The sequence below is a fragment of the Triticum aestivum genome, chromosome 2D, assembly GCF_018294505.1.
Source record: "Triticum aestivum cultivar Chinese Spring chromosome 2D, IWGSC CS RefSeq v2.1, whole genome shotgun sequence".
NCBI classification, from domain to species: Eukaryota; Viridiplantae; Streptophyta; class Magnoliopsida; order Poales; family Poaceae; genus Triticum; species Triticum aestivum.
The window spans coordinates 142,876,597-142,886,577 of NC_057799.1; the positions used below are offsets into that span (position 1 = coordinate 142,876,597).

General features: G+C 54.3%; 1 pseudogene; it reads right to left on the reverse strand.

Annotated features, from left to right (window-relative positions):
• Positions 1-6,510: 6,510 nt before the first annotated feature.
• LOC123052245 (protein SHORT-ROOT 1-like) lies at positions 6,511-9,067 on the reverse strand (annotated as a pseudogene).
• Between the last annotated feature and the right edge of the window lie 914 nt (positions 9,068-9,981).

Genomic DNA, 9,981 nt, shown 5'->3' on the forward strand with positions numbered 1-9,981 from the left:
ACTGCCTGACCGGCTTAAACTTTGGATCAATATTGAGAGTGTGCTCAGCGAGTTCTCTCGGTACACCCGGCATGTCAGAAGGTTTCCATGCAAAGATGTCACGGTTCTCACGGATGAACTCGATGAGCGCGTTTTTCCTATTTGGGATCCAGATTAGCACTGATACTGAACTTCTTAATGAGTCGCCTGGAACAAAATCAACAAGCTTGGTTTCATCAGCCGATTTAAACTTCAGCATCGGCTCATGTTCTACGGTTGGTTTCTTCAAAGACGTCATGTCCGCCGGGTCAACATTGTCCTTGTAGAACTTCAATTCCTCTGTTGCATAAACAGATTCAGCGTAAGCAGCACCACCTTCCTCACATTCCAAGGCTATCTTCCGACTCCCATGCACTGTGATGGTGCCCTTATAACCCGGCATCTTGAGCTGCAGATAAACGTAACACGGCCGTGCCATAAACTTGGCATAAGCCGGCCTTCCAAACAGGGCGTGGTACGGGCTCTTAATTTTGACCACCTCAAAAGTTAACTTCTCAGCCCTAGAATCATGCTCATCTCCAAAGGCTACTTCTAGTTCAATCTTACCCACTGTGTATGCCGACTTACCAGGCACCACTCCGTGGAAAACAGTGTTGGACATCTTAAGATTTTTATCAGTCAATCCCATGTGACGAAAAGTCTCATAATAGAGGATGTTGATGCTACTGCCTCCATCCATGAGCACCTTAGTGAATTTATATCCACCAACCTAAGGTGCCACCACCAAGGCCAGGTGACCCGGATTGTCAACCCGGGGAGGGTGATCTTCCCTACTCCATAGAATAGGCTGTTCAGACAATCTCAAATAACGAGGAATTGCCGGCTCAACAGCATTCACAACCCTCTTATGAAGCTTCTAGTCCCGTTTGCACAAACTAGTGGTGAACACATGATACTGTCCACTATTTAGCTGCTTTGGATTGCTCTGATATCCAGACTGCTGCTGCTACTGACCTCCCTGGCCAGTTTGCTGATTATAACCACCTTGATTTCCCTGAGAGCCTTGAAAGTTGGAATTTGAACCGCCGTCCGGGCCATGAAAACCGCCGCCCGGCCCATGATTGCCGTCGAACATGTTAGAGTTCTTGAAAGCCTTCATGATCGTACAGTCCTTCCATAGGTGAGTGGCTGGTTTTTCCCGAGTACCATGCCTTGGACAGGGCTCATTTAGCAACTGCTCAAGAGTGGGACCTGACCCACCGGACCGAGGAGGTGGTCTCCCCTTACAACGTTGATTGTTGCCATGCGCATTGGTGTTAGCCACAAACTCCGAGCTACCGTCAGCCTTACGTTTATTATTGCCTCCTTTATTCGCCGGGTTATGCCGATGACCCTTGGCATTGCCGTTCTTCTTTCCCTTCCCTGTCTTCTCATCGTCAGACTCGGGATCCTTGGTACTATCAGAGTCGGCGTACTTGACTAGAGCCGCCATTAGCTGGCCCATGTCATTACAATCACGCTTGAGCCGCCCCAGCTTCTGTTTCAGAGGCGTAAAACGGCAATTTTTCTCCAACATTAAGACTGCAGAGTCGGCATCCATCTTATCAGATGAATGTATTATGGCTTTGACCCGGCGCACCCAATGGGTCGTGGATTCACCTTCCTCTTGGTTGCAATTAGTCAAATCCACAATTGACATGGGTTGCTTGCATGTGTCTTTGAAGTTCTGAATAAAGCGGGCTTTTAACTCTGCCCATGAACCAATGGAATTAGGTGGCAGCCCCTTCAACCAAGTGCGGGCCGTTCCGTCCAACATCATGGTGAAGTACTTGGCCATTGTCGCGTCACTGACCTCCAGTAGTTCCATGGCCATCTCATAGCTTTCAATCCATGCCCCGGGCTGTAAGTCGACCGTGTAATTAGGCACCTTTCGAGGCCCTTTGAAATCCTTGGGCAAACGCTCATTACGCAGAGCCGGTACCAAGCAAGGGACACCTCCAGTCCTCGTGGTCACGCCTGCCTCAATAGAAGTCGTCGGATAAACCGGAAAAGACTGGTAAGCTGCCCGCTGAGCCGCCTGCTCAGCCATCTGCTGAGTCGCCCGCTCAGCCTCTTGGCATATCCTATCTGATCAGCCAAGTTAGGAGCTCCATCATGCGCCGGGTCATGCCCGCACGGCTGGTCACGGCGCCGGGCGTTGCTTGGAACGGCTGCTGAATCTATATGCCTGCTATAACTCGGGCTCCGGCTTGGGCGAGGGGTCGAATGAATCCTGTCTCAACTATAAGAATATGCCTCCTGCTGTACCAGAGCCGTCTGAAGAAGTTCTCTGACCCTTCGTGTTTCAATCGCCGTCGGAGAGTCACCCTCCACCGGGAGAGCCGCCAACCGTGCCGCCGCAGCGATCATGTTCTCCAAAGGGTTAGAATAATGACCCAGTGGTGTTGGTACATAATGAGGTGGAGCAGTATTCATACGAGGAGGTTCCATCACCCGTGGTTGAACCGGCGTCCCAGCCCCGGGCGTTGCAACCCGGTTTACCTCCGGCGGGTTACTGGGGCCTGCACCGGGTGTGTGGAAGAGGTTTCTAGGATCATAAACCGGAGGCAGACGGGATTGAGCATTCTGGTGCCTTCTCCTCATGACCTCATTGGATGCGTTCAGATCCATCGTAAGCCGGAAAGCCTCTGATTGAATCTGCTGAGCTCGAGCATCCAAAGCCGCTCGCTCCGTGGCCATCCTGACGTCCTACGCTGCTAGGTTTTCCTTGGCTTGTGCTACCTCCTCATGTAACCGTGCCACTTCTGCATCATGTTGAGCCTGATCCACCGGATTAACCACGGCGGTTAATAGTGCTGTCATCCTATCCATGAGATCCATCAGCACCTGAGCCGACGGGCGCACATGGCCTCCTACCCCGGCTGCCGCTGACCCGGAGGTTATCGCTGCCGCAGCCGTAGAGTTTTGAACGGGTTGCGTGCCGGCCATGAAGATCCCCACTCGGCTCGGTGGCTCAAAGGGGTCCGGAATACTGCTGCCATCGGAACAGCCCCCAAGCCCACCGTCTTGCAGTTGATACAACGAATCCATTTCACCCGTGGATGACTCACCATCAGAGTAGATGGCCGTCTCACCGCCAGACACAGATCCTTCAGAAAATTCCCCTCCATGGATGCATCCCACTAAGGCACGCTTCATGGCGGGTTGAGCCCGGGCAGGTCTCGCATGCTGAGCCGTCTCGACGAAGTCGGTGCAGATGTCCGGCTCAGGGCCCGGCTCGCCGATCCGGCCGATGAAGACGTGGATTCCGCCGAAGGGGACCCGGTACCCGTACTCAATTGAGCCGGCGTCGGGGCCCCAGCCTGCGTCGTCGATGTAGAGCTTGCCGCGACGACTCTTGGTCATCCGACCCATAGCATATCCCTTGAGCCCTTCGAAGCTGCCCTTCAAGAACTCAAATCCACCGTGCGCAGGCCCCACGGTGGTCGCCAACCGTCGTGGAATTGTCACGACGGATGTCCTAGTGAAAGGACTTAAGCGTGGAGCCATCGCAACTAGGAAGTTTAAAGGGGTTAAAACGGGACAAAGGACACGAGGGTTTATACTGGTTCGGCCCCTTCCGGTGAAGGTAAAGGCCTAATCCAGTTTGAGGTGGTATTGCTTATGTTTCGATTACTAGGGAGCGAATCCGCTTGACCTAGATTTCGGTCTGATGTTACTTGCCCTGAACCGCCGTCGGGTCATCCCTTTATATACAGAGGTCGACGCCCAGCGGCTCACAGAGTCCCGGCCGGCTCATAAACAGTGTCCGGCTCGGTCTCTACCTATCCCTGCCTTACAATACAAGTTATGTACATATGGCGGTTTATCTCTACGGGCCTTGAGTCGCCTTTTGGGCCTTGGGCCCTTAACTGAACTGCCATCTTCTAGAGCTGTCTCGGGCTTTATGAATCGCCATAGGTATAACCCGGCCCCTCTTGGGCGGGTCATACCTAATAGTTATATCCTCAACAGGTCCCAAGCTGTGTGTCATGGATCGATGGGTAACAGGAGACAGGGAACACGATGTTTACCCAGGTTCGGGCCCTCTTAAGGGAGGTAATACCCTAATTCCTGCTTGATTGATCTTGATGAATATAGAGATTACAAGAGTTGATCTACCCCGAGATCATATGTTGTGGTCTAAACCCTAGGGGTATGATGATTAATGTCATGATGATCTATCGACTAGCCTGGCCTCGGCTTATATAATGTACCGGAAGCCTAGGATAACAAGAGTCCTAGTCGAATACGTTGGTGGAGAGGAGTCCTTGTCTTGATCACCAAGTCTTGTGGAATCTTCCTCATGTATACATCGACTGTCCGAACTGGCCCATGAGTACACGGCCATGGGGTCCTCGGTCCAATCCAACTGATCGGGAGACGAGGTGATGAGTACCCTCTAGTTCAGGACACCGTCAGCGGGGTCTGGGAGGGGTGTTAGGTGGGTCGGGGATGTCGGTCCAAATCCCTCCTCCCCCATTTGATTTCGGTTTTCGGTGGGCAGACCAATACAAGGCCGCATCTGATGGCAAAACACATTTAAATTGTGTGTCCGGACGGTTGCAGGCGGTTCAAGAGTCCGCTGTGGAGATGCACTGATACGAATAGATGATTGTAGTAGCAGTATCGTAAGTGCTGAGTCGACGACGCTGCGAGGAAAGGGGCCGTGGCAGTGGACAGCGACCTTGCAGATCATGGGCAGCCAGAGCCAGGGAAGCGCGGGTGAGTGGGTCGGGTCGGCGCAATAATAATTTCGCGTGAGAAAAGGAGGGAAAGGTAAAGATTGCGCGGGGCCCCGTGAGGCACGTCAGGAGCAGGCCACTCACTGGCCGGCCGGCCGGCCAGTCCAAGCCCACCTTCTTTTGTTAGATTCCACCAGCGCCCGCCCGGAGATTCGTTTCCACCACCATTCCCATTCCCATCCATCTATCTATCTCGCGCCCCGCACACTCACTCACTCGCCGTCGATGCATCGCCAAGCCCACGCGATAACGACCCGCGCGGCGGCCTGATCTTGTTCGTGCCTGATGCCATGCCCCCATCACCTTTCCACTCCTCGCTCGCTCTGCCGCCCTCTCTTCCTCGTGGCTTTTCGCGCGATCCGTCGTCGATCTCGTACCGTATCTAGCTCTCGGTGGCAGGCGGCATGTACGCCCATGCCTCTCGCCGGCACTTGCATGGAAGTGGTTGGTGGATCCTCGTTCCCAGCACTGTAAAACAAAGGCGCATACATATGTTGTTCTGCACCGCCCACATGAAATATTGCCAGTGAACTGCTGACCAGAGCCCATTTCTGTTGGATTATACTCCCTACGTTGTTTTCTCTCTCTGTCTCTCTCTGGTTTGATTTGGTTTGTATTACTAGTTCTTCCCACAAGTTACTAGGTCAAAAACTCTGTGTGGAAAAAAAAGATTAAAAACTAAGCCCCAACGTAAGTACGTAACCGGCGGGGAGATGTGCACGTCAAGACTGAAACGTCATTCAAAATAATGGATCGGGTCTGCAAGAAGATCACGAAAAGGCTGAGGGTACAAACTGTGATTTGTCTGGAAACGGCTCGGAGCTAATGATATCACCCCATCACCTAATCCTCTGAAATGGACATTCGTCGTGCTTCTCTCTCTTTTTATCCTACTCCTCGTCTTGACTTATTTTCATAATTCCATTGCGTGTTGCATCGTCACTTCCCACTACGTTGCAAACCCGTAACTACTCTTGATCTTGTCTTCTACGTAGCATCAAGCTTATAAGTTAATTAACGGATTCAGTGGTGAGGGAACTAATTATCTGTCAACCACAGGCCGGCCCTTTCTTTCCAAAACATGTCAAACGGTCTTACTAGCTTGGGATAGACACAACAAAAATTTATCCGGCCTCTTGGACCAAAGATAATGACACCAAACTTATTATAGCTGATGCTCTGCACCGTTTCACCAGGTATTGTCTTCTAGGAAAACAACATATATATAGGGCCATTTGTCACTCTCAATCTCAATGAAACCCCAATTATATCATATAAGGTTTATGCAGCAGAACCTGCCTGGATTAGAGGTATTTGGCACTAGCTTAATTTCCAGCACTACTCGTAATACCCTGTTTTGTGTCAGCCGGAGATCTCCCAAAGACCCCTCTGAACATTGACCTAGTGCTACTCTTTTGGATCAGGTGAAGGAAGTGACATACATAATCTTTGTTTGCGCATTGACGCTGTTCAATATAGTTTTCTTTCGTGTTGACATATAGAAGGAAAGGCTTAACGAGAACATTCCTGAAACAAATAGAAACGAGCAAGCACCTACGTATATATGGTCTAGCGAAGCTTTAGTGGTTCATGTTTGATGGCCAAAAGTAGTAGGCCGTGCAAGTGTCTGTCCTAAACTTCCCGTCAAGAAGACAAGAACTGACATCCCAACAAGACAAGGAACATGTAAATCATGCATCGCTAATGCAAAAGTAAGCAAGCATGCTAGCTAGCTAGCTATAGGGTATGACAGAAGCATGCACGTAAGTTTGCTCCAAAAGGACGGAAGAAGAATTTCTTAACCTTACAAGACGATCGAAACACAAAAGCAAAGAACAAAGAAATTAAGGAAACAAATCAAATCATGGCGTACGCCAAGAACTTGCGGCGAACGATGATGATAAAAATCGATGCGAGTCTAAGAGCTAAAGCTATGATCACCCACCTCCTCGATCACCTCCAACATACGTACGTGAGCCATCCATTAATGTCTGTCGCCTCCTACGCTTGCTTGCGCCGCTTCAAAACCCTACATGCGCGTACGACGTACCGTTGATCTGAGGACCCAATGCATGGCATGGAAGGATGCATCCAATCCTTGCACGTGCATTGCTGACCTCGCTCCATCTCCACCGATCATGGCCTCCACGCGCTTGCCCACACCAGAGGCTGCTCCTTCCACGCGAGGAACACGCCGGCTCCGGCCGCCGAGTCATCCGTGCCGGCCTCCCGCATCGACCAGCCCTCCCGGTACCGGCGCAGAAGCGACCGCACGTCGTCGGCTACGTCCTCGCTGAATGGCACCGGTGAGAACCCGGCCGACCGCAAGCGCCGCGCCCACGCCGCCGCCGTCTCCCGCCGCTCCATGGACTCCGACGCTGGGCACGAGACCAGGTCAACAATGGCACGTCCTGCTCCCCTCTCCAATGCCAGCCTCTCGTTGCTGGTCTTGGGGAAGCTCTCCTCTAGCGAGTCCATGTAAGCCGAGAAGAACCGTAAGCCCTCGCCGAACACCTTCAAGAATGCCGCCTCCGTGTCGCCGCCTTCGTCGGACGCGTCGGCGTCGGTCGCCACCAGGTCTGCCTCCTCCTCGACCACGGTGACGACCCGAGGTTCGAGGCGGCGGAGGGACGCGGCGAACGCGCCGCGCCGGCGGGCACCGCCCGGCACCACGCCGCGCAGCGAATTCATGCAGTTGACGGCGATGCCGGTCGTGGCGCCGCCCTCGCGCAGGTCGAGCGAGTCGAGGTCGAGCTCCGCGAGGTCCCCGGAGTGGTGCACGGCGCGGAAGCGGAAGGGGACGCCCATCAGCCGCGCGAACTTCTCCATGCGCTGCCCGATCTCCCGCATCACGCGCTGCACGGCGGACGTCGGAGCCGACGGCGCGGCCGACACGACGGTGGTGATGGACAGGTGCGGCGTGTCGTCGGGGGACCGCGTGGCCAGGGCCTCGAGCAGCGTCGGCCACTGCGTGCAGAAGGTGTTGCTCAGGTCGAGGATGTGAAACCTCTGCGGCTCCGACGACGCGGCCGCGGCCTCCAAGAAAGATTCCAGTATGGCGCCGTTGGCGGCCACGTGCCCGAACGACGACCAGGGGCTGAGCTCCTGGAACCGCAGCGCTGTGCGGCGCGTGGAGTCGAAGGACGTGTTGCGGTCGGTCGCCGCCGCGAGCGTGCGCAGCGTCCGGGGGCCGGACGCCGTGAGCCGCGCGAAGAGACCCTGCAGGAAGTAGGAGGCCAGCTTCTGCTCCACGTCCCCGTACGGCGACGCCAGCTCGTTGAGCATCTACATCAGCTGTTGCACGCGCTGGCTCTCGCGCGTCGCCACCGCGCGCGCGCACTCCATGAGCAGCTGGCTGGCCCACCTCCCGCCGCCACCTCCCCCGACCGCGGCCGATGACGCTGTGCCCCCGGCGCCGGACGACGAGGCCGGGGACGAGAAGTCGAGGTTGAGGTCCGGCGGGAAAGACAGGTCGGCCGCCTCGAAGAGCGCGTGGCCCGCCCCGCCAGCCGTGGACGAGGTGGAGAGCGGGGGCGTGGGCGCAGTGGGCGTGGCGGACGACGTGGGCGGATGGGCCGCGCCGCCGTGCGAGTGGAAGTGCTGCCTCGACGAGGAGGAGGAGGAGAAGTCTTCATCCATGTAGAGGTGGTGCTGGTGGGCGTTGCCACCGCATTCTTCTTGGTACGGCTCCAGGTAGTAGGACTGCTGCGGCTGCTGCTGCTGCGGCTGGCTGTAGTAGTACTGCCCGCCGCCGCCGCCGCCGCTGCTGGAGCTGTGGTGGTAGTAGTTGTAGGAGGCGTTGGTCTGGTGGGAGGACGACCTGGAGCCGCTGGAGGTGGTGCTCCTGGAGTTGTACGACGCCGATTGCTGCTGCTGCTGCTGCTGCTCGGAGGCTTGGAGGCTAACCAACCTAAACAGCGTATCCATGTAAGCTACGGCGAGGGGGCAACATGAGGGTTACCGCACCGTGGCGCCGAGGGATTTTAATGGCCGGCGAGGGCGACTACGTAGGGATCAGCTGGCCAGCGCGCGCTAGCCTGTGCGCCTATGCGAATTGTTAGTTAGCTAGCTAGGCTATGCGGTGCGGTGTGGTGTGGCGATGTGTATTCTTTTGAGTGGGAGAAAAGCTGGAGCGCCCCTGCGCGACGCGCTCGCTTTCCTCCTCCCCGCAGTTCCACTTGTATCTTTTGCGGCGAGATCGATGGTATTCCGCCGCGCTTTTGGCCGGATCGATGAGGAGGCTAGGGAGGGAGAGAGGTGATGTGGTGATATGTGCTTTCGCTCGACCATATTATTGGGGAGATTCTTCTCCCGAGTTTAATCTACCACTGGCCGGGGGGCAGCGCCGGGTGTGGTTCAGTGGATGTGGGTGCCTTTTGCCTTTGCTTTTTCTCAATCTCGATCTTACGGCCTACTAAGCCATAGCGCTTTGCCGTCTTGTTAGGGCTTTCTGTTGGCTTTTGCCAACGAACCCTGCATCAACACATACTGTCACGTTTCCGTTGGGACAATGTGCATGCAAAAGGATGCATGGGTAGATCCACTTTGACTGCACATGGGTAATCTCAATTGTACTCCTTCCGATCGGAAATAGTTGGCGTGGTTGTGTTGTCAAAGTCGATCTAAAACCACGCCAGCTATTTCCTGTAGAAAGCTATAGAATACAACTCAACTGTATTCATCGAAATTCGTTATAATATATACAAGAGATGTCTTGCTTAACAAGCCAACTAACCCTACCACATCTCTAATAATTAGGCTATATCAGAGATCGTAGGAAGATCAATTGGAAATAGTAGGAAACATGCCCGTGCGTTGCAACCGGAAAAAACCAAATAACTAGCTCCATATACATGTTGTGTAGATGAGATTGTGCGTGTGGCAGCCCTGTCACCTCATACTCGTAGTATACCTACCCACTTCCGGCAGTGTGCTTGACGGCCATATCTTCCGTGGACGTGATTTTGTTCAATAGACAAACATCGAATAACTAGATCGAGAGTGTTGTCTACGTACCCTCGTAGACCGTAAGCGGAAGCGTTTATCAACGCGGTTGATGTACTCGTACGTCTTCACGATTCGACCGATCCAAGTACCGAACACACGGCACCTCCGAGTTCTGCACACGTTCAGCTCGATGACGTCCTAGCCTTTCTCGATCCAGGAAGAGGGGCGAAGTAGTAGATGAGTTCCGGTAGCACGACGGCGTGGTGACAGT